The sequence below is a fragment of the Rhinolophus sinicus genome, chromosome 17, assembly GCF_057876585.1.
Source record: "Rhinolophus sinicus isolate RSI-liver-muscle chromosome 17, RSI-T2T, whole genome shotgun sequence".
NCBI lineage: Eukaryota > Metazoa > Chordata > Mammalia > Chiroptera > Rhinolophidae > Rhinolophus > Rhinolophus sinicus.
This window is the reverse complement of record NC_142517.1, coordinates 43,755,850-43,782,456: the sequence shown is the minus strand read 5'-3', so window position 1 is coordinate 43,782,456 and position 26,607 is coordinate 43,755,850. Positions and strand designations below refer to the sequence as shown.

At 33.9% G+C, this 26,607-nt stretch overlaps 1 long non-coding RNA gene across 1 annotated transcript in view; it reads right to left on the bottom strand.

The window, feature by feature from the left end:
* LOC148754761 (uncharacterized) overlaps positions 1 to 16,646 on the bottom strand; it is a 44,580-nt gene extending 27,934 nt beyond the window's left edge. Inside the window, exon 1 of the long non-coding RNA XR_016019737.1 lies at positions 16,534 to 16,646. This is a non-coding gene — a long non-coding RNA (uncharacterized LOC148754761). The remainder of the gene's footprint in view (positions 1 to 16,533) is intronic.
* Between the last annotated feature and the right edge of the window lie 9,961 nt (positions 16,647 to 26,607).

Below are 26,607 nucleotides of genomic sequence, written 5' to 3'. Positions count from 1 at the left end.
AATTATTTATTTGTTTACTTGTTTGTTTGTTTGTTTACTTATTTTTACTGTGTGGACATTTACACAGATGATGCCATGGTAGGACAAACTGCTGGAGTATTAACACAAATCAAAGTACTGACAATAAATCATACTGGTAGACATTTCTTCATGGCCATGCATTTACAGATAAGAAATAGAAAAGCCAGTGTCACTTAGAAATGCCTTGGATGGAGCAGTAAAATTTATTAATTTTAGTCAATCTCAATCCTTGAGTACATGTCTTTTTTAAATATTGTGTGTTACAAAGTATGCATAAAGTACTTCTGCTATATACTACGAGATGATGGCTGCTTCATTGTGCAATTGTTGAGAGCTGAACTTGCCACTTTTTCAAAATGAAATACTATTTTTGTTTGAAACTATGGTTATTCAGATTTGAGGCAGACATTTTCTCAAAAAAGGATGAAGTGAGCCTGTCATTTCAAGGAAAACAACTGACAGTATTTGCAGCCAATGATAAAATTTGAGCTTTCAAGTTAAAATCAGAATTTTGAAAAAATGTACCCACCAACATAAACTTGACATTTTCTCAATACTAAAAAGGCTGGCTACATAATTTTCAGGTCTCAGTGTAAAGTGAAAATATGGGGCTCCTTGTTTAAAAAGTGCAAATATGGGTGCTAAAGTAGAAAATTTTTGTTTCTTAGATGGTCTTTCTCTTGACTTGTCATGGTCTTTTTTATTTGTTACTTATTGTTGTTCTAAGTAAAGAAAATTAAAATTTTAAGTTATTGGCATGAATTTTACTGTTTATATTATACAATGCTAGTATTACATACAGCTATAAGAATATACGCAAAATCCCCAAAATTGTACAATTTGTATTTCCATAATTCATGCAGGCATGTTTTTTGGTCTTACGGAGAGTGGAAATGATGCACAATCCTAAGCAACTGTTTTTGTTTCATTTCTTGACATTTGCATGTTCTGTCAACGTCATGTTCAGCTTATGTATGACTAGGGACGGACTGAAAAGAAAAGGAACTATGGTTGCCCTGTCTTTCATTTTCTTACTGTCATCCTTTTCAGTGAATATGGCTGGCTATTACTGGAAAGGAACACCAATAAGAAAGAATATGATAGATTTCCTTTATCTTTCTTAGATTGCATTTCCTTTTTCCTACATTTGAGGTAAATTCCGATTTAATTGAAAAATGTGGTTCCTCAGGGCTGTTAGCAGCCCCACTTACTCAGATGTAGGCTAAAAAAGCTTACCTTGTTCTTGCTTTGAATGTCACAGAACTGCCCTCCATTGTGGGTGCACTGAAACTTTGTGATCACAGGGTACTATGAAAATTATATGCCAGTGAGGGGCCAAACAGTGGCAAGCATTGCATACATCACACGTGTCTCTCTTGCTTTATGGGGCTTCACTTACAAAATGCAAGTTAAAAGACAAAATTATTAAAAAGTTCAAGATAGCAGCAGCAGAGCATTAAACCAAGCATTGGCACCTCTGTAGGGCCCTCAGTAACTGCACAGCTTACATTCTCATTAAGCCAGTCCTGCTTAAAGACTTTTATGGGATTAATGGTGATATTAATGAATGAGTTTGTTGATATTGTATAATGAAGTATGTCAACATTTGAAAGGTTTGCATAAACCTGTAAACCAATATTTTCCAAATGATCAATGCATAATGTTACCAAATCATGAAATGGATTAAACATCAATTCAAAGTGCAAATTAGCCAATTGATTTTAATGTCAAAGGAAGACAAAAGTTCATTACTATAGTTTCACTTCCACACAGCAACTAACTTAGAAGAACCCATGACTTACTGACTTTTGGTGCAGGATCAAAGAAGACTATTCAAAAATATTTGTAAAGGCTATGAAATTTTTTTTACCTTTTTCATCTAGATATCTGTATGAAGGTGGACTTTCTTTATATATTTCAAGTAAAACATCATATCACAATAAACTGATTACAGAGCATATATGAGAACCCAAGTGTTTTCTATTATGTTAGACTTAATTAAAAAGATTTTCAAAAATATAAAATAATTCCACTGTTTGCACCAATTTTTTTACAAAATATATATTTTTAATTTAACTAATTAATTAATTGGCATTCAATATTAGTTTATATTAATTACAAGTATACAGCATAGTGGTTAGGCATTTATAAAATTTAAGAACTGATCCCCTAACTAGTCTAGTACCCATCTGCACTATACATAGTTATTACCATATTATTGAATATATTCCCTATACTTTACATCCCATTGACAATTCTGTAACTTCCAATTTGTTTTTCTTAATCCCTTTACCTTTTTCACTCTACCCCCATCCCCCTCCCATCTATCACTCCAAGATAGATCTAGTAACATCTGACACTGTACACAGTTACAACAATATTATTGACTGTATTCCTTCACATCCTTGTGACTACTGTGTAACAACCAATTTGTACTTCATAACCTCCTCCCCTTTTTCACCCAGCCCCAACCCCCTCACATCTGGCAAACATCAAAATGCTCTCTGTACCTATGAATTTGTTTCTGTTATGTTTGTTTATTTTGTTCTTTAGATTCCACTGATAAGTGAAATCATATGACATTTGTCTTTTACTGTCTGACTTACAACACTCAGCACAACACCCTCTAGGTCCATCTATGTTGTCCTAGATAACAAGATTTCATTATTTTTAATGGTTGAGCAGTATTGCATTGTATATCTGTACCACCTCTTCTTTATCCATTCATCCATTCAGGGACACAGGTAGCCTCCATATCTTGGCTATTGTACATGCTGCAATGAACGTATAGATGAACACATCCCCTCGAAATAGCGTTTTGGGTTTCTTTAGATAAACCCAGAAGTGGGATTACTAGGTCTTTCTTTGTCTCTTGTTGTAGCCTTTGTCTATTTTGTCTGGTGTAAGTATTGATACCCCAGCATTTTTTATTTGTTTGCTTCCATTTTCATGAAATAACTTTTTGCATCCCTTTACTCTCAGTCTCTGTGTGTCTTTTGATCTAAAGTGAGTCTCTGGTAGGCAGCATATGTAAGGGTCTTGTTTTCTTATCCATTCAGCCAGCCTCTCTCTTTTGATTGGAGCATTTAATCCATTTACATTGAAAATAATTGTTGATAGATATGTTGTTATTGCCATTTTATTATTCATATTTTTGATTTTTTTTTTTTTTTCTATCTTGAAGTCCCTTTAAGATTCCTTGTAATAGTGGTTTTGTGGTGATGGGCTCCTTTAGCTTTTCCTTGTCTGGAAAGCTCTTTATCTGTCCTTCAATTATAAATGATAGCTTTGCTGGGTAGAGTAATCTTGGTTGTAGGTCCTTGCTTTTCATCAATTTGAATACTTTGTGCCAATCCCTTCTGGCCTGCAAAGTTTCTGCTGAGAAATCAGCTGATCGTCTTATGGGAGCTCCCTTGTAGGTAACTAACTGCTTTTCTCTTGTTGCTTTAAAAATTTTCTCTTTGTCTTTAACCTTTGGCATTTTAATTATGAGGTGTCTTGGTGTGGGCCTTTTTCAGTTAATCTTGTTTGGGATTCTCTGCTTCCTGGGCTTGAATATCCATTTCCTTCACCAGGTTAGAGAAGTTTTCTGTCATTATTTCTTGAAATAAGTTTCTTCTGTTTCTTTTTTCTTTCTTTAATTAAATTTTATTGGGGTGACAGCTGTTAGTAAAGGTGTACAATTCTGTAATATATCATCTATATATTACATTGTGTGTTCACCACCCAGAGTCAATCCTCCTTCCATCACCATATATTTGATCCCGTTTACCCTTGTCTACCACCCCCTCCTGCTTCACCCTCATAACCACTAAACTATTATCTGTGTCTATGAGTTTTCGTTTCTTTGTTTGTTTGTCTTGTTCCTTTGTTGTTTTCAGTTTTATATACCACATATCAGTGACTTACTTCTGACTTATTTCACTTAGCATAATAATCTCAAGAACAACCAAAGTGAGTGTCCTTCAGTAGATGATTGGATAAAGAAGAGGTGGTATATATACACAGGGAACACTATTCTGCCATAAGAAAAAATGAAATAATGCCACTTGCAACAACATGGATGGATCTTGAAATAAATTTTAATTCCTTGCTCTCTCTCTTCTCTTTCTGGTACCCCTATGATGCAAATGTTAGTATGCTTGATATTGTCCCAGAGGCCCCTTAAACTGTCTTCATTTTTTTCCCTGCTCTAATTGGGTGTTTTCTGCTACCTTATCTTCTAAATCACCGATCCAACCCTCTGCTTCATCTAATCTAGTGGTGATTCCCTATAATGTGCTCATCATTTCAGTTATTGTACTCTTTATTTCTGACTGGTTCTTTTTTGTTTCTATCTCCATTTTTATGTTTCTATTTTTTGGTTGAAGTTTTCCCTGAGATCACTGAGCATTCTTATAACCAATGTTTGGAACTCTGCGTCTGATAGATTGCTTATCTCCATTTTATTTATTTATTTATTTATTTATTTATTTATTTATTTATTTATTTATTTACTTATTTATTTATTTATTTCTCAGAGCTTTGTTCTGTTCTTTTATTTGGGGCATTTTTTTTTTTTTTTTTTTTTTGGTTTTTTGTCTTCCTATTTTGGCTGCTTCCCTGTGTTTGTTTCTATATTTTAGGTATGGCTTCTATGTCTCCTGCCTTAGTAGAGTAGCCTTATGTAGTACATGTCCTGTGGGAACTAGTGGTGCAGTCTCCTTGGTAACTGGAGCTGGGTACTGTAGGTTTGTCCCTTGTGTGAGTTGTGTGTGTTCTCCTTTTATAGTTGAGACTTGGTTGCTGTGTGCACATCAGTTGGAGGAATTGATCCTTGGGCTGATTGGTTGTGAGGACTGGTTATGCTAGTAGAGGAGCTGTTGTCAAGGGCTGGATCCTATGTAGCAGGGCTCACTTTAGCTGGGCTCTGGTATCTGCCCAGTCTGCCCTTTGTGTGTGTTGTTCTTGGAGGTGGCCAGGTGGCCATTGGGTATAGGAGGGGAAACGCTGCAGGCCAAGGTTAGCCACAGTCTGTGCCCTGCCCAGGGTCACCTGACATAAATCACAAAGCAATCCACACTGACTGGACTATACTTGGAAATGCTTTGAGAGGCCAAGCCACAAACCAAGTCTGGCTGCTGCTACTACTGGGCTTAGTGCTGCTCAGCCAGAGGTATGGGGCACATTGAAGCCAGATACCACTTGTTTGGTTTTATGAAACTTTGAAAGACTTTAGGAAAGTCTGCAGCATGAGCCAAGGCAGGTGGTTTGTATGAAAAAGCCACTGGAAGCAACTTGGGTTTGCCCAAAAGTTGGGTGGGTCATGGTCTCAGAATCACCAGGGCAGGATGAAAGAATGTATTAACCAGGTTGATGGAGACTCAGATATGGTGGACACCTGCATCTGCATACCGGGAAGTGGGAGGGCTCAACAAAGTATCAATGGCTTCAGCCAGCTCCTCCATCCAGGAGAAAGCTGCCCCGTGAGCCCAAGCCCCACAGCCAGACAACTCAGTTCCTTCCTGTATGTCCCTTTCACCTTTTTAGCTGCAGCCCCAGTGCTGGAGCTCAAAGTAGGTGAGTCCATCAATGAATAAGACCATGTGTGGGCCCTCCAAGAGTAGCACCTGGGAGTGCAGCTACCCTCCATCCCATTCAGCAAAAATCTCTGCTGGTTTTCACAATCATAAGTTGTGGAGACTTCTCTCTCCAGCACTGGAACCCTGAGCTGGGGAGCCTGGTGTGAGGCTGTGACTTTTTACTTTACTGGGGTACCTCTACAACTGAGATATCCCTCTCCATTTTTGTGGTCACACGCAGCTGTGGGATGAGCCCGTTTCGAATCTCTGTTGCTCCTACCAGGCTCAACATGGCTACTTCTGTAAGTCTGAAGTTGTAGAGCTTCAGTTCAGCAAGACTTCAGGTGATTCTCAATAATGGTTATTTTGTAGTTTAGTTGTAATTTTGATGTGGTTGTGAGAGAAGGTAAGCACAGCATTTGCCTATTCCACCATCTTGACAAGAAGTCCTTATGTTTTTTAATTAATATGCTATTTATGCTAATATGAAATGGGTTTGCATTGTTATTTTAAAATGAATTTATAAGCTAAACATTTAGTAATTTCTGTTTTTATTTGCAATAGAAGTTAAAAAAAAAGAGAGAGAGAGAGAAAATCCAATAAGTGTAAGCCATATAAAGAAAAACTTTTTGGGACTCTCAATGTTTTAAGAGTGTTTGGTGGTCCTGAATCCAAAAAGATGGAGAACTTCTTATCTATGGTAGTAATGAAAGAGAGTGTCATAAAATTCTCAAAACAAAACTGAAACTTAGTAAAAAAAAAAAGCAAACACTGACAATTAGCATTTTAAATGTAGTAAATAAACTACCTCTTAAAAATATCATTAGTAGAGTGTTACAATAGGGTTTTAAATAATTGGGATTCAGGTAGAAGAAAGCAGCATTACCAAACATAAATATGAAACTGATGCTTTTATTTGCTCTTACAATATAGTCTGTCATAATTTTCAATATATATACATCCTAGATTGTTTTCATTTTCTTTTTACACTAAATTTTTGTATTTTTATTTTCTGATTACAAAATAATACATAATTATTATAAGAATTTAAAATATACAGATACACTATAAATCCCCTGAATTCTCACACTTGAAAGGCATTACATTTGTACCATTTTCTCCATGGACTTTTTTATCCTCTAACAACCTTGTTATTATAATAAATTGTTATATAACACATGTCAAAAATCTAACGGTGATATATATAGATATATCTATCTATCTATCTATCTATCTATCTATCTATCTATCTATATATAACGGTGATATATATATACATATGCATATATATATATATATATATATATATATATACTTTTTTACTTAATAATGTCTGAACCTATGTTATAAGATCTTATTTTTCTATGTTGTATAAAAATCTATCTTTAAAAATTATATATTTTAAGTTATGTATGAAGTTCAGAGTATTTCTAGTTAATAAACAAATACTGACCTAATGTAAGTGACTTGGGATAGACTCTTAGTATTCAACTGATTGGATATGTGATTGTTACATACATTCATGAATGAATTTTTCCATTATAAAATTGATCATGACCAGCAAATAATTTTATTAATAAGTTTGCTGTTTTGATTTACTACAAATTGAAATTTTTTTATGGTTAAAAAATGAGCATTATAGAGTCTCTGGTTTAAAAGAACTAGGATCATATAGAGAAAATATCATGAACATAAATAATCTTAATAATAAAGTAGTGTGTCACAAGTCTATTAAAAATATGGAAAGTGCCATATGCTCAGTGATTACGAGTCAATATTTGATGAGTAAAATGAAAACTTAAACAAAAAACTTTGATAAAGTATTTTACCACCTTACCAGACTTTTCCCAAAATAAACAGTTTTTTCCAACTCTTATATTTCCCCTTGCTAATATTAATAATTAAATAAAATGTACTGAATATGTGTCAGCTTTTGCTTGAATCATAGGCAGGTCCATTGCTCTATTTAATTGTAAGAAAGAAGAATGGCCATAATTTTACTCACAAATGTCTTCTATACCCAATTTGGGTAACATCCTGCCCATCTCTGCTATTGCTTAGTATATTTGATTTGTAACTAGAAGAGATGAGGACATCTACACAAGAGCACCATATAAGCTTATCACAAGTCAAATAATTCACATTAAAATATAATTCTATTTTTAGATTATTTAAAAAAAATTCTCCCAGTGCTATAGACATTAGAGCAAGATTGGTCAATCATACAGTATAAAGTTACATAATCCTGTTTGAAAGCAATATGTTAGTACATATAAAGAGAGAAAAAAGTCCATAAACTTAACCCAGGAGTCTAGTGGAAAATGTATCATAAAAAATTATTCAAACAAAATAAAAAAGCTATATACTTAAAATTGTTTATTACTGTATTAAATATTAATGGAATATAGAATAAATCATTGTCCAGCAAAGTGATTAAATATTATACAATAGTAAAATAATAAAAAAGCACTTGCAAAGACATGGTACGTGTTCAATAAGTTAAAATGATAATAAAAATGAGCAGACACTGTGATTAGAGCTATAACAACTATGAATGCTTTTGGATAAATATCATTGGGGAATACACAAAAAAATAGAGAAGTTATGCCAGACTAATAGGATTATATTTTGTTCATTTCCATTTTGCTGAACATTTTTAAATACTGCTTTTTCTTGGTAAAAACAAACACCCAAACAAAAAACCAAGAGGCTTTCTGAGGCAATTACAATATAATGCATTGCACTTGGAACTGAGATTCAGGTAGGAAACCCAGCTCTCTCATTTATATATGTGTGATTATAGATAAGTAACTTAATTTTGTGAACCTTAGTTTCATCATCAGTTAAACATAAATTCCACCCGCCCTACAGAGTTATGAAATTGATAAAGATTACTTATGTGAAAGTGTTGCTTAAAGTCCCTGAAGCATAGTTGATATTCAGTATATTTTACTTGAATCTGAAATAAGGGCAACTTTTTTTTTCCTTCCAATGTTTTTGAAATTCTAATAAACTTTGCCAAAAGGCTTAACATGCTGGCTTAGAGAAGGTTATACACTTTGGGAATTTTACTCAGTAAGTGTACTTTCTACTTTCAACACATTTTGATTGTGTGTGCTTGAATGATTTTAAGTAGGAAATTCGTTTTTATCTCCAAAAGCCATTTATTGTCCTACCCACAATGACCAAAAAGAAGTCAAATGCAGGTGTGTACGTAGCTCAGGCAAAATTCTTTGCTGAATCAAAAAAGCAACTAACCTGCAATGGTCTTTGTAAGAAGACTTTCTAAGTCAAATTATTGAAATGTTTTGTGTTGTAAAAATAGTTGCAAAAGATTGTGAATTCTTTAGTGTTATTTATTTACAGAATTCTATGGAAACATCTACAGACCACCTACTGGAGTAGTGGAAATAGCACAAAAGTGGAATCTGGGAGAAATGTGTTCTTGTAAATTCAGTTTTATCCCTCTCCTCTTTATCTATAAATGTAGGAGTTGCATTACAAATTATTTGAAGTATTTTTTCAAATTCTGTGCTCTTATGATTCTATCTCTCTATCCTCTCTCTCTCTCTCTCTCTCTCTCTCTCTCTCTCTCTCTCTCTCTATCTATCTATCTACTGTCTATCATCATCATTTATCAAATAATCATGGCTTTCTTGATAATAGAGCACGCACTTAGTAAGGGGTGGTTATTACATTTTTCATCAGCCAACTGTATGTCCACAAATACCTGACGTAAACTCTGTTAAAAAGGCTGCATAATTCTCTAAATATTGTTTGCAGGTTAAGTTCCCTGCTTGTGTATTTCACGATGGAGAAAATATCTACCTCATTATTGTAAGAAAGCCTGTTAGATTACAGCTTAGTCAAGAAACCAACTTTTTTGTCAGAAGTGGGGCTGATAGTTATTGAGTATGTATTATGTTCCAGGCTCTTTTTAAAGCACTTAACAGACATTATTATAGGTAAAACTCAAGGCAGTCTCTTAGGCAAATACTGTTTAGTATGTAAGGAATCTGATATCCTGAAAGCATATGAAACTTTCCCTAAGGCCAACAGCTAAATAGCAAAAATGGGGTGAAAACCCAGGTCCACCTGTGCCAAACCTTAAACTCCTCTGTAGAATGTTGCAAAGTCTTGAGCAACTTGGCTGGTGAGAGTTTCCCCAAATACCTCTCTTGTTTATAATAACAACATCCATAGATATTCATAGGTGCCTTTTTACAAATGGAAGGAAAAAATGTCTGTTCTAGATTTCAGGATCCCTGGTTTGCCAAGTGAAGAGAATGAAAGCCGGAGCTATATGTCGATTTTTCAAAAGGCACCAGAATTGGAAACAGCTATACTAAAATGAAAAATTGGAGCAAAGCAGAATAAGCTGAGAAAAGACAACAAAGATGTGATTGAGAAAGTATGCTTATTGAATTATTAGACAGGATGAGGCAGAAGAAACAAAGATGTTTCCACTAATGATGACTGATAGTTGGCAAAGATATTTTTGAAACAAGATAACCCATTCTCCACAAGTCAAGTGACAGGACCAAATCCAAATTTTAACAGAAAAATGTGGATATGATAGAGTGCACTAGTATGAACATCGCAGGCATAGCTCCATCAATTGATGTTTCTTGCGACTAAAACAAGATATTACTGAAGTTGCACGTTCATCACTTTTTAAACTAGATGTCAGAGATCTTAAAACACTCCAGAAGGAAGAAATCCCATCTTTTATACTGTGAAAGAGATAAAGCACACAGCAGGAAATGTAATTCTCATGAGGATTCTTCCCAAAGAATTTGATAGAGCATTTCTTATGTGGTTTTAAATAAATACCCGTCACAGAAATTTTAGCTTTTGGATTTAATTAAAACTGTAATTCCTTGTGCTAAACACATGTAAGGACAGAATAGATTGGAATACAGAGCATTGTCATGAACCTGAAGTTCCATTGTAAAGCAGATGTCAATCAGCAGTCTGTAAGTAAGCTAAGGGTATGTCTGTGGTATAGTCCACGGAGATGTCAGACTGTGCAGATGAGGCCAGAACCATGGATTTGGTCCATGTGTGGGAGAGTTTTGGGGGTCATAGACTGTACACTTAATTCCTTTTATCTCCTCTCATTCCTAGCACTGGATCTTCTCTTCCTGATCACAGGGACTGGTAGCCAAGTTCTTATCACTTCTTCTTGGGAGATGAATTTCTCCAATTTTTCTACTTATAGACAGTTGTGTCTTGACTATAATTTTGTTTTAACCATACTTGGTTTAGTCATATTCTTTTTTCTCCCATACATTACCTTATTGTTTGGGATTGTTCTTGATTATTTGAAATTAATTAAAAAGAAATGGGAGGTGTACTTATTATCTATTTCTGTGCAACAAGTTACTCTACAGCTTAGTGGCTTGAAGCAACAAGCATTTATTATCTCATAGATTGCTTGAGTCAGTAATCTGAAGTGGCTTAGCTGGGTGGTTCTGGCTCAGGGTCTAGGACAAGGAGGTAATCAAGGTGTTAGCCAGGTGTGCGGTCACCTGAAGGCTCAACTGCAGGAGGATCTGCTTCTGAGTTCACTCGTGTGGCCATTAGCAGGTCTCAGATCAACATCTGAGCTCACTCTCAACATGGCAACTGGCTTCCCCTACAGCAATCAATATCAAAGAGCAAAATAAAAATAGTTCTTGAGAATAAAAAGTTGAACAAAGCATTTTGCCCTCTAACCAAAATGATATATCTACTTCTAGAAAATAATCCCAAATCTCATGCCTATTATGTTGTGTGGTCATAGGTCAGGAGTGTCAGAATTTGAAGAACGTTATTTTTAATAGCTCATTAAAAGTTGCAGGCTGACTTACATATTTTAGTTGAGTCTGAAAAATGGGAAAACAATATCCACTCTAAATTTAACCTAACGTCAGGTTAAAGAGTAAACCAAATTAGAATTACATAATATTTATAAATGGACATACACAAAATAAGATACGAGTATAACATATAACATGATATAATATGAGGAATTATTTTAGGAATTAACAACATGAATATGATATGACCATGACAAATCTGTGACCTTAAAATTATTTTTATAAGATGAGAAAGTAAAAATATGTGAACCAAGCAGTTAAGAAAGAAAGTTAGAAAAAAAAATAATAAGTCAAACTTATGAGAGAACAAAAGGATGATAGTAATGATAAAAGTATCCATTAACAAGTATGAACAAAGCAATGGAAATCTGTTGACTTTATCAAGTAACTACAAGAGCCATTTTTCTACAAGAAAAAAAATCTATAAAGCAAACTATTAGCAAATTTAATAATGATTTATGTATGAGGATATTAATTGTAAAAATGGGATTCAGGGGACAAGTCATAGTACATCTATATCAAAAAACACTTTGTAGTATTTAGAAATAATGCTTTGGAAATTATCCTTTCTCAGAAAAATGAATGGTATATGTCAGACTAATAAAAATTATGCTGAAGTGCATAGATTTTATTAATTTGACTATCACAAATAATATTTAATTACTTATCTGACTTTCTGGAATTAACCATTGAGTGATAATACTATAATCAAATATTAAGTTGTCTTTTTATAGTATAAGTTATAAAAATTATGTAACTTTAGACTTCTTCCAGTATGCCAAAGTAGGTAAATCTTTCTAAATCTCCCTTTGAGGCCACATTAAAAGCTGGGCAAAATATAGGCATTTGGTTGAAAGCAATGGAAAGATACCATGATAGTGAAAAATTATCAGGCTAGAATACATGGAAAGACTGAGGCATGGGAAGTAAGACTGGCACTTGAGCTATATTTTACTTGGGAGCAGGTGCAAAATCTATAGGGGCATACTTATTTTAAAATCTGCATTGCATAACTTCACTATGGAAGTTATGGGAGGACGGATGGCCCATTTGACAGCCCCATAGAGCTAGTGAGTTGTGTTGCAGAGTAGGAGCGTGCCAGAGGAAGGCGAGTTCTCACAGGTACTGCAATTTAGTTTTGTGTACCTCTCACCTTTGAGTAATCCCCGATTGTTAGTATGAGCTCAGCCACCTTGAAAACAAAATAACAACAACAAAAAGAACTGAATGTTTGGGGGTGGGGAAATAAAATGATCCTAGTACCCAAACTATTTCTACAAACAGTTTTGAAAATACACACACACACACACACACACACACACACACACACACACACACAAACACACACACAAATCAGTAAAAATAAGATAGATGACAACCAGTATCAATAACGATGATAATAGAAATACATTTACTGGGGCACCAAATAGTGAAGTTATGCAGTGCAGATTTTAAAATAAGTATGCTTATTATGTCCAAGGAGTTTTAAATATAGGAATAAAAAGTTTGAACTTGGAATTGGGGATGAATCACATAGAAATTCTATAACTAAAACACATAAATATCAAAATTAGGAGCTCAGTAGATGGAATTAACAGCAGACTAGCTAAAGAAAGATTTGGTGAACTGGATCACAGCAAAGAAATACATTTCCCAGAATGAAACAGGACTAGATTAAAGGGATAGGAAATACATAAAAGAGAAAAGGAAGAGATAGTACATAGTCTACTTAAGTATAATTTAGTACCAGAAAGCAAAGAGAGGGAGGATGGAGCAAAAACAATATTTGAGAGGATAATGATTGAGAATTTTCTAAAACTGAAGAAAAGCATCAAGACATAGATTCTAGAAATCCTACAAATCCCAACTAAGAAAATTTAAAAGAAAACCACATGTAGGCTCATGGCAGTACTGTTGAAAATCAAATTGAAAAAAGCAATCTTAGTATAAGACAGAATAATAAATATATGTTATTTTCAAGGAGTAACAATTAGAATAATAGCTATATTTTCAATAGAAATAATGAAGACAGAATGCAATGAAATAGTATATCATTCGAGTGCTGAAAGGAAGTAATTGCTAACTTAAAATTAGGATTTAGTGAATATATTCTTCAAAAGTGAGAGAAAAATGAAGACACTTCTGACAAACAAAACATGAAAAAAATTGTTAGTATACTGACCCTGAAGAAAATATTTTCTTCAGGCAGAAGGAAAATAATCCCAGATAGAAGTTCAGAAATGTAGGAAAGAATGCAGTACATCAAAAAGAGTAAATAAGAAGGTAAAGGTAAATTAATATTAAATATATAAAACAATAAGAACAATGTATTGTGGTATTAAAAAAAAACATTTAGATAATTAAATTGGCACATAGTTCTGGGCATAGATATATGGAGTTACATGGTTCTAAGGACCTTCCTCCAATAAGGGAAAACATAGCAATTAATGAGACTGGGTTACTGGTTTGGAGGAGTGAATGCCTAACAAGCTGATTCTCCCACAAATAACAGATATAAAATTTGAACAAAATAAAATTTGAAAAACTAACCTAGGGCTCTGGAGATTGAACTACGGTGGGTACCTTTAGGTTTGGAATGTGACTGGCATGGAGTGAGTTCCCTGGATTTTGTTGCCTTACCCTTAGGGTTTACACGTTTTCGCCTGTGATAGAGAGCCTCCTGTTCTTCTGGCCAGAGGTACTTGCAAAAGAAGACCAAGACAACCAGGGAGATAAGAGAATGAGTGGAGGTGCCAGAAGGAGAGATCTAGAGAAAGGGAATCTCAAATCTTGTTTTGAAACTCAGCCTGTCTCCAACTGACTCCTGAAGCAGTTATGCGCTGGGCAAACTGAAAGCAGCTTGCATCTAAAGCTTAAAGAACTGATCTTAAATCTGAGCCACCACCTACCACAGGCCTCAGAGTTGATGATATGATTCTAACCAAGTTATTTGCCAGTTAAAACAAAAACAGAACTCTTTAAAACAATATAATAGAACATAGCATTCTATTATAAAACATAACATTCACAATTTTCAAGATACAATCTATTAAGTTAGTGCAAAAGTAATTGTGGTTTTTGCAATTATTGTTAACCTTTTAAACCACAATTACTTTTGCACCAACCTAATAAAATTACTTGACACACACACACAGGAAAATGTGACAAATCTCAAAAAAAAAAAAAAAAAAAGGCAGATAATTAGAGATAACCCAAATGTTGAAATTACATAAAGGATGATGGAGAATGGGTGGATAAATAAACCTATAGTTTTGAAAGGTTTCTACAGTGTTAACTAAAAAAAGTAAACTGAGAAAAATTGAGTGTACATTATCCCTAGAGCAAACACTAAAAAAAAATAAATGCAGAGGTATAGCTAAAGAACTGAATGCTAAAACACAGACAAATAAATAAAAAGAAAGCAACAATGGAGAAACAAAGGAGGACAGAGGAGACACAGTAAAAAAATAATAAAATGGTAGACCTAACTATCCAATAGTGTGTTTCCCCGAAAATGAGACCTAGCTGGACAATCAGCTCTCATGTGTCTTTTGGAGCAAAAATTAATGTAAGATCCAGTCTTATTGTACCATAATATAAGACTGAGTCTTTAACATAATACAATATAATATAATATAATATAATATAATATAATATAATATAATATAATATAATATAATATAATATACTGGGTGTTATATTAATTTTTGCTGCAAAATACGCATTAGAGCTGATTGTCCAGCTAGGTCTTATTTTCAGGGAAACACGGTATAATCAATAATTTAATTAAATATTGATACAATAAATATTCTAATGAAAAGGCAGAAGTTATTGGAAAGAAAAAAAAGCAACACATAACTCTACGAGTATCTATAAGAGAAGCACTGTAATATAAAGAAACAGATTAAGAATAAACAGAAAAAGATGCATTATGCGAAAAGAAAACCTAAGCAGACTGGTTGTCACTATGTGAATATCAAATGAAATTGACTTAAATACAGAATATTACTAAACATATAAATAGTACTAATATAAATAATATTAGTTCATAGTAAGAATGGGTCAGTTAATTAGAAATCCATAAAAATCATACATTTTTATGAACCTGATAACAGAGCCTTAAAATCTATAAAGCAAAATAACAACAGAATTAAGAGAAAAAATAGACAGTTTGACAATCGTTTTAACACCTCTCTTTCAGAAACTAGTGGAAAAGCTAGACAAAAACATCAGTAAGACTTTTGAGTTTTTGAACAACGCTATCAATCATCTTGACTTAATTGATATTTGTAGGACACAGTGCCCCAAAACTCTAAAATATATATTTTCTTCAAGTATTATCACCAAGATAGACCATATGCTGGGCCATAAAACAAGCCTTAATAAATTGAAATGGATCGAAATTATACAGCATATTTCTCAGACTACAGCAAAACTAAATTAGAAATCAATAACAACAATTTAGGAAACCCAGAATATTTGGAACTAAAGCAATATAATAATCTATAGGTCAAAGAAGAAATCACAAAGTAATATAGAAAATATTTCAAATTAACATAATAGATTTTATAGCTATTGTAAGCATAATGTCTGACTATTTTTAGCAGTTTTATGCCAACAAATTTGAGAATTTACATGAAATAAGACAAATTCCTTGAAAGACACAAACTACCTAAGCTCACTCAGAAACAAATAGATAACCTCAATAGCTCTATATTTATTACAAAAATTGAATTAATAGTTCTAAACTTCTCAACAAAGAAAACTCAAGACCAGGTGGCTGCACTGGTGAATTGAAACAAACATTTAATGAAAAAACAAGCAAATAATTCCAATTCTACACAAACTCTTCCAGAATATAAAGGAGGAAAAATGCTTTCATACTCATTATATGAGGACAGCATGATGCTAATGCAAGACATTATAAGAAATTAAAACTACAGAGCGTCTCTCCTGAACATAGATACAAAAATCCTCAACAAAATATTAGCAAGTAGAAGAGCAGTAGATAATAATTTTAATATATCATGTGGCATTTATCACATGAATGTAAAAATGGTTTGTCGTGAGAGACGATCAAGGTAACTTACCTTGAGAAATAAAGGAGAAAATTCATCTGATTATTTCAATTGATGCAGAAGCAAGTATTTGCCAAAATTCATAAGTTGTCTATAGTAAAAACATTTAGAAAATTAAGTAAAATTGATTATTTTTAAGTGAAATTCCTTAATCTGATAAAGGGTATCTACAAAAATCTAGAGCTAATATTATACTTACTGATGCAATGTTAAATGCTTTCTTTCTAATGTTGAAAACAAGGCAAGGATGTCTGTTCTCACTGCTCTCATTTAGATTGCTCTGGGGATGCATGTCATTTCAATAGGGCAACCCAAAAAGTTAGGTGGTAACAAGGAAGGAATGAGTAAACTGTTTCTTTAAAGACGACAAGACCTTTAGGTAGAAAGTCCTCAGGAATTTACACAACAACTACTAGAACAAATTAGTGAATTTAGAATGGTCATAGGCTATAAGGGAACTATGCAAGAGTGGAATTATTTTAATATATTTAAGATAAACAATTAAAAAATTTAAAAAAGTATTTAAAAATTAAAATATTCTCAAAGATTCTTAGCAATAATTTTAGCAAAAAACATGTAAGATCTTTTCACTGATAGTAGGATATTCCTGAGAGAAATTATAGAAGACCTAAAGACATAGTACTTAAAAGAATTTAATGAGACAGTGCAACTAAATGCATTGGATACCAGATTAAAAAAAAAAAAAAAAAAGTGAGATATATTCCAGAACACAAAGAAAAAAAAAGGTTTTTGTTTCTTTTTTCCCTTTTGGTATAAAATATATTAATGAAACAGTTGTCAAATTTTGAACAAAGGCTAATAATTAGATAACTACTATATTAATGTTAATTTCTAATTTTGATAAATGTCCTGTTGTCAGATAATGGAATGCCTTGTTCTTTGGAAATAAATATTTAGGTGTAAATATGCATCATGTCTCCACAGTTCAGAAAATAAATGTGTGTATGTGTATATAAACACACACATACACACACACACACACACACACACACACACACACAGAAGGTGCCAAAAAAAATGTATACACATTTTAAGAAAGGAAACAACTGTATTAAAATTATGCTGATGGTAACCACTTTGAGCACCTCTTGTAATTGCAGAAGTCAAATGTGACTTTTATTCATTTTTTGTTATCGGTATATATTGAGTGTTACAATTTTAACACTGTTTTTTCCTTTCTTAAAATGTGTATACATTTTTTTGGCACCCTCTGTGTGTGTTTGTGTGTGTGTGTGTGTGTGTGTGTGTGTGTGTATGTGTGTGTGTAGAGAGAGAGAGTAAAAGCAAACATTGTAAATATTAACATTTCAAAAATCTGTGTAAAGTTATGGGAATTCTTTGTACTAGTTTTGCAAGTTTGCTGTAAGTGTAAAAGTACTTAAAAATAAAAAGTTTAAAAACTAATATTAAAGACAAACACTATAACTTTAGTCAATTTAGTCTACGATAGAAATTTCAACATAATACCTTTCTATTCTAAAGATCACTGAAGCCAAAGAATTAAAGAATTGGGTAGAAATGTAATAAAGCTATAGTACTTAAGACTGTAATTTTGAAATAATTATAGAAAATTAAAAAAACAAAACAGAAGAGAGGTGATAAACAAGAAATGATATATGACAGAGACAGAATAGCAGTTCAGGTGTGAAAAGATCAATTACTGAATAAACGGAGCTTGGGACAATGGGTTATCCACAAAGAAAAAAAACACAATACATTTTCTACCTTCCAACATTAAAAAAAAAAAAAATCTAGCTCATTTAAAAAGCAAAATGTGAAAAGCAGAGTTCAAACTTTTAGAAGAAAATATCTTTTTGACTTGGGATAGAGACATAGTTCTTAAATATTGTATAAAAAAACTCCAAACCATAAGGGGAAAGGCTGATAAATTCAACTATATTTTCAACTGTGTCAAAATATACCTTACAAGCATTAAAAAAAGAAAAAAACACAGCCTGGAAGAAGACATTTAAAGATATTATTACTTAGAATGAATTTCAATGAATTTCTACTACTCAAAAAGAAACAGAAATAACCATATTACGGAAAACTGAGCAGAATATATGAGGAGGCAGATCAGAGAAGAAAATTTAGTAGACCATAAATATAGGAAAAGTTGCTCAGCATCATTAGTAATTAGGGAAGTGAAATTAAAACCACAGATATGTCAAAAGCATAGTTCATGAAAAGAAAAAAAGATAAATTGGAATTCATCAAAACTAGGAACTTCTGGTCTTTAAAAGACATTGTTAAGTGGATGAAGAAATAAACAAAAGATTGGGAGAAAATATTTGTAAATCACATATATGATAAAGAATGTGTGCCCAGAATACAAGCCAAGAAAATAAAACAAAACAAAACAAAAAACTTAAAATTCAGAAATAGTAAAACAGCACACTTTAAAAATGGACAAATGATTTAAAAACATTTCAATGCAAAAAGATACTATTATGGCAATAAGCATATAAAAAGATGCTTAATATTATTATTCGTTCTGGAAATACTAATGAAAACCACAGTGAGAAACCACTATGCACCTACTTTAATGCCTAACAGCAACAATAGCAACAACTTGACAGTAGAAAGTGCTGGAGAGGATGCAGAGCAGCTGGAGCTCATGCTTTGCGGTTGGTAGTGTGAAATGGTACCGGGACTTCAACGCTTAGAACAGCCCAGTGAGAAGACAAAGAAGAAAACAGACCGAGAAGAAACAGGATTTGAGAAGTTCTATTATTTGCCTAAGGACACCCAGTTTATTATTCTTGTTAATTTAAACTTTTAATTAGAGATATAGGTTTGAAAATCTTTTCACAAGTAATATTCAGGGTCCACAGAAATAAGACTTTTTGAATTTGCTTACAGTAAATACTTCTTCGAAAGTGTTTTCTCCGACTTATGACCATGTAAAGATCACTGAGAATATGCAGTTTTAATTACTGTGATAGTTAAAGGGAGGAGAATTTATCTCATCCCTCTTCATTTTAGAAACACTAGACACCTAGAAAAAATGTCTTTAACCTTGACCAAACAGGAGCAGTGTTAAAAATGAAAAAAAGGGTATTATGGATGTTACACTCCCTTTCCTTCTCCACTGGCTTTCAGAACTTTCTCTGTATTTGCTGTTCCCCTTCAGAGATCCACACTATTTAATTGCCAGGAACTTCAGTCAGGAATGAAATAGCATGCCATGGTTTGAGGTTTAAGAAGACTCTATTACCACAACAGCAATCACTGTACAAATTGATAAAATTTATATTTATATTTTGAAATATTTTCTTATATTTTAAACTTCATTTGTAGGGAATAAGGTAGGCAGAAATAGCAATGTTTTCTCTATAGTTGAGAAATGAATAATATAAAAATAAAAGGTAAACAATCTTTAGGCATGAATTCTAGCTATGGATTAACCCCTAATATTCTGAAAGGAACAGAATATGCTGCACTACGGGATCTGTGTAGGATCCTAATTACTTTTAATTGAAAAACTTGCTGTTTATAAAAGTGAGTTATTTATACATAAATGACACACACAGCAAGGCCCACATTCATATCTGTTATTTCTTTTTCACATACAACTTCATTGGTTAATTAACAAAAATATACAATTCTGAAGCATGGAAATAAATGGTATAGAATCCATTTTATAGGATTTTGAAATTGTACCATGATCAGATAAAAGCTTATGTGTCTTGACCCCTAAGAAACACATAATTCTATCCTAAATTTTCTTCCTCAGCACTTTTAGCCTTGAATGCTATGTTCTTGGCATAAAATTTTTATTTTTTGATCACAAACTCATTGCTTTAACCTCATGTTTAAAAGTATGCTTTGGGGGTAAAAATAACCCTATTGAAAAAAGTACCCCTCTTTCCACAGTCACTATGCCACTCTCACTTTGACATTTCCTAAAGGTCGTTGTTCATGTTTCAAGATCATGTTGCTGATTTTTTTCTTTTTTCTTTTTGCACTCTCAGGGAAAGGGAATATTCTGAAAAGGTTTGCTTAGTTTCTCTGTTTCCACTGGAGATCAAAGAGAAGAAAGCTGATTCCTAAAGCTTCAGATTCTTATGTAGATATAAACACTTAGCTTTCTGAGGCCCAAAGAATCAGACATAAAGCTCTGATAGATTGTAAAATCTTTTAGGAAGCCACAGTCTCTACTCCAAAAACGAGAATGAAAAGATATCATCACCAACACTACAAATTGCCTTCCCATGTGCAGGGTTTTAGTGCATTCCATTTCTGTTAGAGACAAAACTCATAGTCATATCCAGGCATTTGGCTGAAATCAGTAATGATATCCTCAAATGATGAGCCCAAGTATTGAAAAACATGAAAAAAAAGAGGGTTCTGATGTTTATTGGGTACCACATATGGTTTCACTTTATCTTCTTAATTCTACAAGGTAAATAAACATCAGGATCCTTGCTTTAAAGAGGAGGAAACTGGGTCCTGAGATGGGAACTCTCTTTTTGCCCAATATACAAAAAGATCAAGCTGATTGGCTTTTGATGCACACATGGTCATCAGTTTCAGAATCCTTAAATGTTTTTTGACCATTTTTTTTTTTTTAGGTTTTCTTTTTCTAAGAATCTTCATCTTGTTGATTTTAAAAAGGTTGATATTGTTCTTATTAAAATCAGGTCAGAACTACATCCCTTCAGTAGGTGAATGTTGTCTATAACGTCAGCGTGAAGGACCAATTTGTCCACTGCTATTTCAGCCAGTCAGAGATTTTCAGCTTAATCTGTATGCAGTGGACAGAAGGATCATTCATTTGAATTGGTTCTGAAGGCTGTGCATTCTTTAAGGAACAGCAAATATTGTGTGAAGTCTAATGTGAAGGGAAACACACAAAAAACTGCTGCAAAATCGAAATACAATAATTTCTTGTCTCCCTTCTGAAATGTTGAGAGATTAGCGAGACTGTACCCCTAACAAAGTTAGTCTCCTTAGAAGAAAGCTGCTGTATATTCCCCAAATCTTCTTTACCTGCTTAGTTACTGCTGTCACTGCTGAAAATAGCACAGGATTTAAGCCTAAAGTTCTAGCCTTGAGTTCCAGCTCTGCTTACAATTACTTATGAGACTTTGGGCAAGTAATTTAACCTTTCTCAGTTTTTGTTTCTCCATCTTTGGAATGAATGTTTTAATACTGACATAATTTTGAGAATGAAATGAGGAATTTATGAGCAAAAGCACATATCAATGAATGGTGAGCCATAAAAGTATACAAGTAGTTATTTTATACTCACATATCCCTAGAAATTTAATATTATATTCATATAGCAGTATACAGTGGTGCCCAAAGTGTGCTCCATGGAAACCTAATGCCGCAGATATTCTCTGAAAAGTAGGTTTTACGTCTTTTTGGTACATATATTCATTCCACGATAGTCTCTGAGCCTTGCTAGATGCTCTTCTTGGTCAATAATGAAACATGGTTCATCATTTTCTGTCTCATGAGGCTCACGGTCATACCACATGCCTTACTTGGATCTCTTTGTAATCAACTCCAATTTCCAAATTATATTTTGAAGAAGTGTATTTTGAAAACTAATTTCAAAAGTGCTGCCTTTCCTGGGTGGATTGCTTCCATCCCCATTTATTCTTTTGCATTCTTTTCTCTTGAACTTCAGATATGGCACCTTTCTCCGCTAGGTGTGCATACACAGCATACAAAGAATAATAATAGATATGAAACAATTGTATATTTTTTCTTAGTCTTGGAAAGGAAGTAAAAAAAGCAACTGAAGTTGAGGTCCATTGATTTGTTTTTTATCCAAACAGCTCACTTTATTGTTGGCTTCTTTATTCATAGCATTTTCAATAATTTTCTCTAAAGTTGCTCATCAGAAATGTTTCTAACTCTCTTATTTCCCCACATCCCTTTAATCTAAGGTCTTTCTGTCATGAGTCTGAAAGTTATATATATTCTGGATAAAGATCTTTTTTTCTCTTTTGAGAAACACGTGCCTGCTTCTGAAACGAATCTGGCAACCCTTCCGAGGTGGGACAAAGCTTAAAGGCTAGAAAAGATGTTTTTCATTTTTGTATTGAAAATTCAATAGTTTGGCATGAACTAACTGTGGCCACACCACATGCTTACTATTCTAGGGTGAACTACATTGCTTTGCTTCCGTGCACAATGCCATGGCCAACATTCCACAAATAGGTTCCACTTGGGGCAACTGATTGAAGGAGAACATGTTCCAATCTTAGTCACAAGGTTTTAGACTACGTGGCCTATTACACTGTATACGAAGAAAGATACTGTGTATTTTAACCTTTCTTTGAGGTCTACTGAAGTTTTAGAAAAAGTGTCTATTGTGAGCTGTGATTAGGAAGCTGAGAAAGGGGATCAGAAAATTTAAAACTAGGTTCAGCTAATATATAGATCCTTACTAGGCAGGCCTTACATCGATTCCTTAATTTATTTACCTATTTACTTGATTCGATCATTCATTTATTTTTTTAAGCACCATTTTGTGCAAACCACTAAGGGAGTTAAGTACTACTTAGGTCCAGATCTGCCTATTTGCAGAATACCCAGGGCCTCTAGCCTAAATTCCACTCGTAGCACAGAATCAGGCACAGAACTCCTCCAGAGCCCTCCTGTGAATTCTTAGCATAATGCTCCTGCAGCCATTCCACCGGACCAGAGCTGTGATGTGGGAAAAAAGCCCATTGCCCATCTCTGACTTAAGGGGCAATGTTCATGATATCTAAGTTATTGAGCCACCATGCTAAGCATTTTACTTGGTTTATCTCAATTAATCCTCACACAACCCTACAATGATAATAAGTACTATTATCATTCCTTTCTTTCAAAGAAAGAGTCCCAGGCTCAAGGAGGTTAAGTAGCTTGACCAGAGCCATGCCAGTATAGTTGGGATTGAATCCAGACCGTTTGACTCTAGAACAAATATTCTGGAAGACACAGTGCTGAGGTTTTTCAGATGGGAGACTATCAACAGAGAAACACACCAGTTCCCTTACAGATCGCGTTAGTGAATGTAGGGTTGACAACAATTTTGAGTTCCACTTCCAACTCTGACATTCAAAACCTGCATGGTTCTAAAGAATTACAACTGGGGTAAATAACCTCTATCACAGGATTTGAGGGAAGATTAAAATGAGATAAATCAGATAGCATATATGGGAGAGTTATTAGAGTAAGTGACCTATAATGGGCATTCAATCAACGAATATTGGGTTGTTCTCTTTCTTTCCAGAATCATATAGAAGAGTGGAGGATTCTTATTCTTTTTCTCTGTCTTCTAACTCTCAGCTTAGAAAATAAGATCTTTTCTCCTTCTGGATATTTCTGGGTTTGAGATAGAGCCCTTGTGCCCCATTGGGATGATATAACAAAGAGTCTGCCCTGTAGAAGATGACAATAAGGCTTTTTATCTCATGGAAGTTCCATAATTACCATGGCAGATTTTTGCCTGAAAGACTTAATACCTGTAAAATATAGACTTTTCTGGGTTGAGTAGTAGTTGATGCTATTGTCTGCCATTTACATTTTAGCATAAATTGAAACTTTGATGAGATGGTTTTATAGGGTTCAGGAATAGAAAGTGTTTGCTTATGAAAATGTAGATGATATTGATATGGAAGAAAAGGAGAGACAATGTAGGTGATAGAGGGTTGAGGCAAACCTGTGACTCGCTTCTGGTCATGCCCAGGGTTGGCCCTGCATCTATAGTTGCCCAGTCTGAGGATGCAATGAGCGACTTCAAGGTATACATGTGTGTGGGAAACAACAGTTTGGGTACAAATATATGAATTATGTGGTAATAAATGGTTGAAGACAAGGAAAGAGGAGGATGAGTCCGTGGTTTTAATTAAATGAAATATGCTTTAAAATTATGCCTCACATTGAGTCTGACATCGTTTTGAAAGACTGACTTCCTTCTGCCAAGCTTCTGGAACAGCCTTATGTATGGCCATGCGAAGTCACTTCATATGATAGTCATCTCTGTATCCCGTCAAGACCAATAAATGACTCAGTGGTTCAGGAGTTTTCTAGTGGCTGATTTCAAACCTAGTAAATATGAAAGACCATTCAGAAAAGAAACAAAATTCACCACTAAACAAATCATAGTTAGTCATAAGCCGTGACTGAGTGTTGAAGTAATCTCAATGAGAGATATTCACCACTAAAGGAAGGGTGAGTGAACGAGACTTACAATAAGATAATATGGGTTCAAATGACAGTTTTGCCATTTCAAATCAGTGTGAGCCTATATTATGTAACCCATTTAAAACTTCATTTGTAAAGCAGGAATATTAACATATATCTTTCTGATTGTTGAGAATACTAAATTAGATGAGTATGTGAATGTGTTTGGTACACTAAGATGGTATATTCTGGCACTTTCAGCTAAATGGCACTTGAATTTTTCTGATCTACCCCAGGGGTGTATGGTATATAAGTTTATAAAACACTTTTATGATCTCTTCATGGCCTGGAGGCTCCCTGGGAAAAAGGGCTTTTCCAGGCAACTGAGTTCAGAAAGTACATGGTCAGCCCTAGTTCTGTCTTTAAGTGGTGTTTTCACAGAGCACCATGAAGCTAAAGCTAGATGGCATTGTCACTGAGATCACCTCTTGTTGTCAATGAGAAGCTACCAGTTCTCTTTAGTAAGAGAGACTGCATTATGCAATAAAGACACTGAACTAGGAGTCAGGGGATATGAGCTTGCAAACCATAAAGAGCTTTTTTGGGTCTCTGATTTTCTTATTCAAAAATGAGGGATAGAGAGAAATGGTGATAGAGGATGTTCTCCAATCTATTTTTCAGCTCTTTTATTCAATCTTGATTCTATTTGACTGTTTCAACTCCTCATTTCTCTACCCTTTTTTATATCTCTGTAAAACTGGACATTTTTTTCTTCATTGTTTTGTTAGGATCTTGACTTCCTTTAGAGGACGAACACTGTATAAATGTAAACAGAATGCTGTATCTCTTGATTTTTAAGCCAATCTTGTTCCAAAAATATTATATGGTGGCTAAGACTACATAGAGTTTCTCTTGGTATGTTTCCCATGTGACCATATATAAAAATTCAATTATTTATTTCAATTAGGTATTTAAGTAAAAAAGTGTTCCTTTAAATGCATAATTCCCCAATGAGGATTACTGGCATTTTAAACATAAAGCTTTCCATGACAGTTATCTTGCTGTTCTCTTTTGTAATACTCAAAAGATATTCAAGCTTTTCTACTCTAGAGGTCAGTATAATGTTAAAAATGAAAGACTTTTTTTTTCCATGATAAAATCTTAAAAACAAGGTCCTTAAATCTGAATCTCACATAAACTAAAAAAAACACACACACACAAAAAACTGTCTAACCACAAAAAGGCACTTATAAAGAGACAATAATCCAAAACAGAATGTCCAGGGAGAATTAAACAATGATTGAATTTGGTGACTGAATTACATGCGCAAAATATTTCTCCAAAGTTATATAATCCTGGGAACAACAACATATGAGAAGCAGAAGGTGGAAAATAATGTAAGAAAAGACAAAACAAAAGAAATTAATGAAGAAGCATCAGATAGATGGGAACAAATATTTAAGATCACTTTGCAACAGTCACTTCGCAGATTCTAAGGTGTGTAAATGATAGTGACAAGAGAATAAAGGGAAGAAATGCTTGCCTTAACACTGGGAGTGTGTACACTTTACAAAAACCACAGTCTTCTCAAAACCCCGTTCAACCTCTACCTTTCACTCTCAGCCAATGACCCTGCCTCCTTCTTCATCTAGAAAACCAAGGCCACAGCTATGACGGTCTCTGATTCCCTCTTACATACAGCCCTACAGGCTAGTTTACATCTGTCATCAAACTCACTTCCTCTCTTCAGTATCAGAAGAAAGAATGCCCCACTTTTTGTTCAAATCTAAGCCTTCTCAGTGTTTATGGCTCCATCTCCTCCCTGCTCTGCCAAGATTTGCTCCACGAGATGTTCAACTATTTCAATTAAATCTTTAACCTCTTTTTTCTTTTTTCCTGATTCATTCTCCTCGGACTCAACATGTTTGAGCCTTTCTT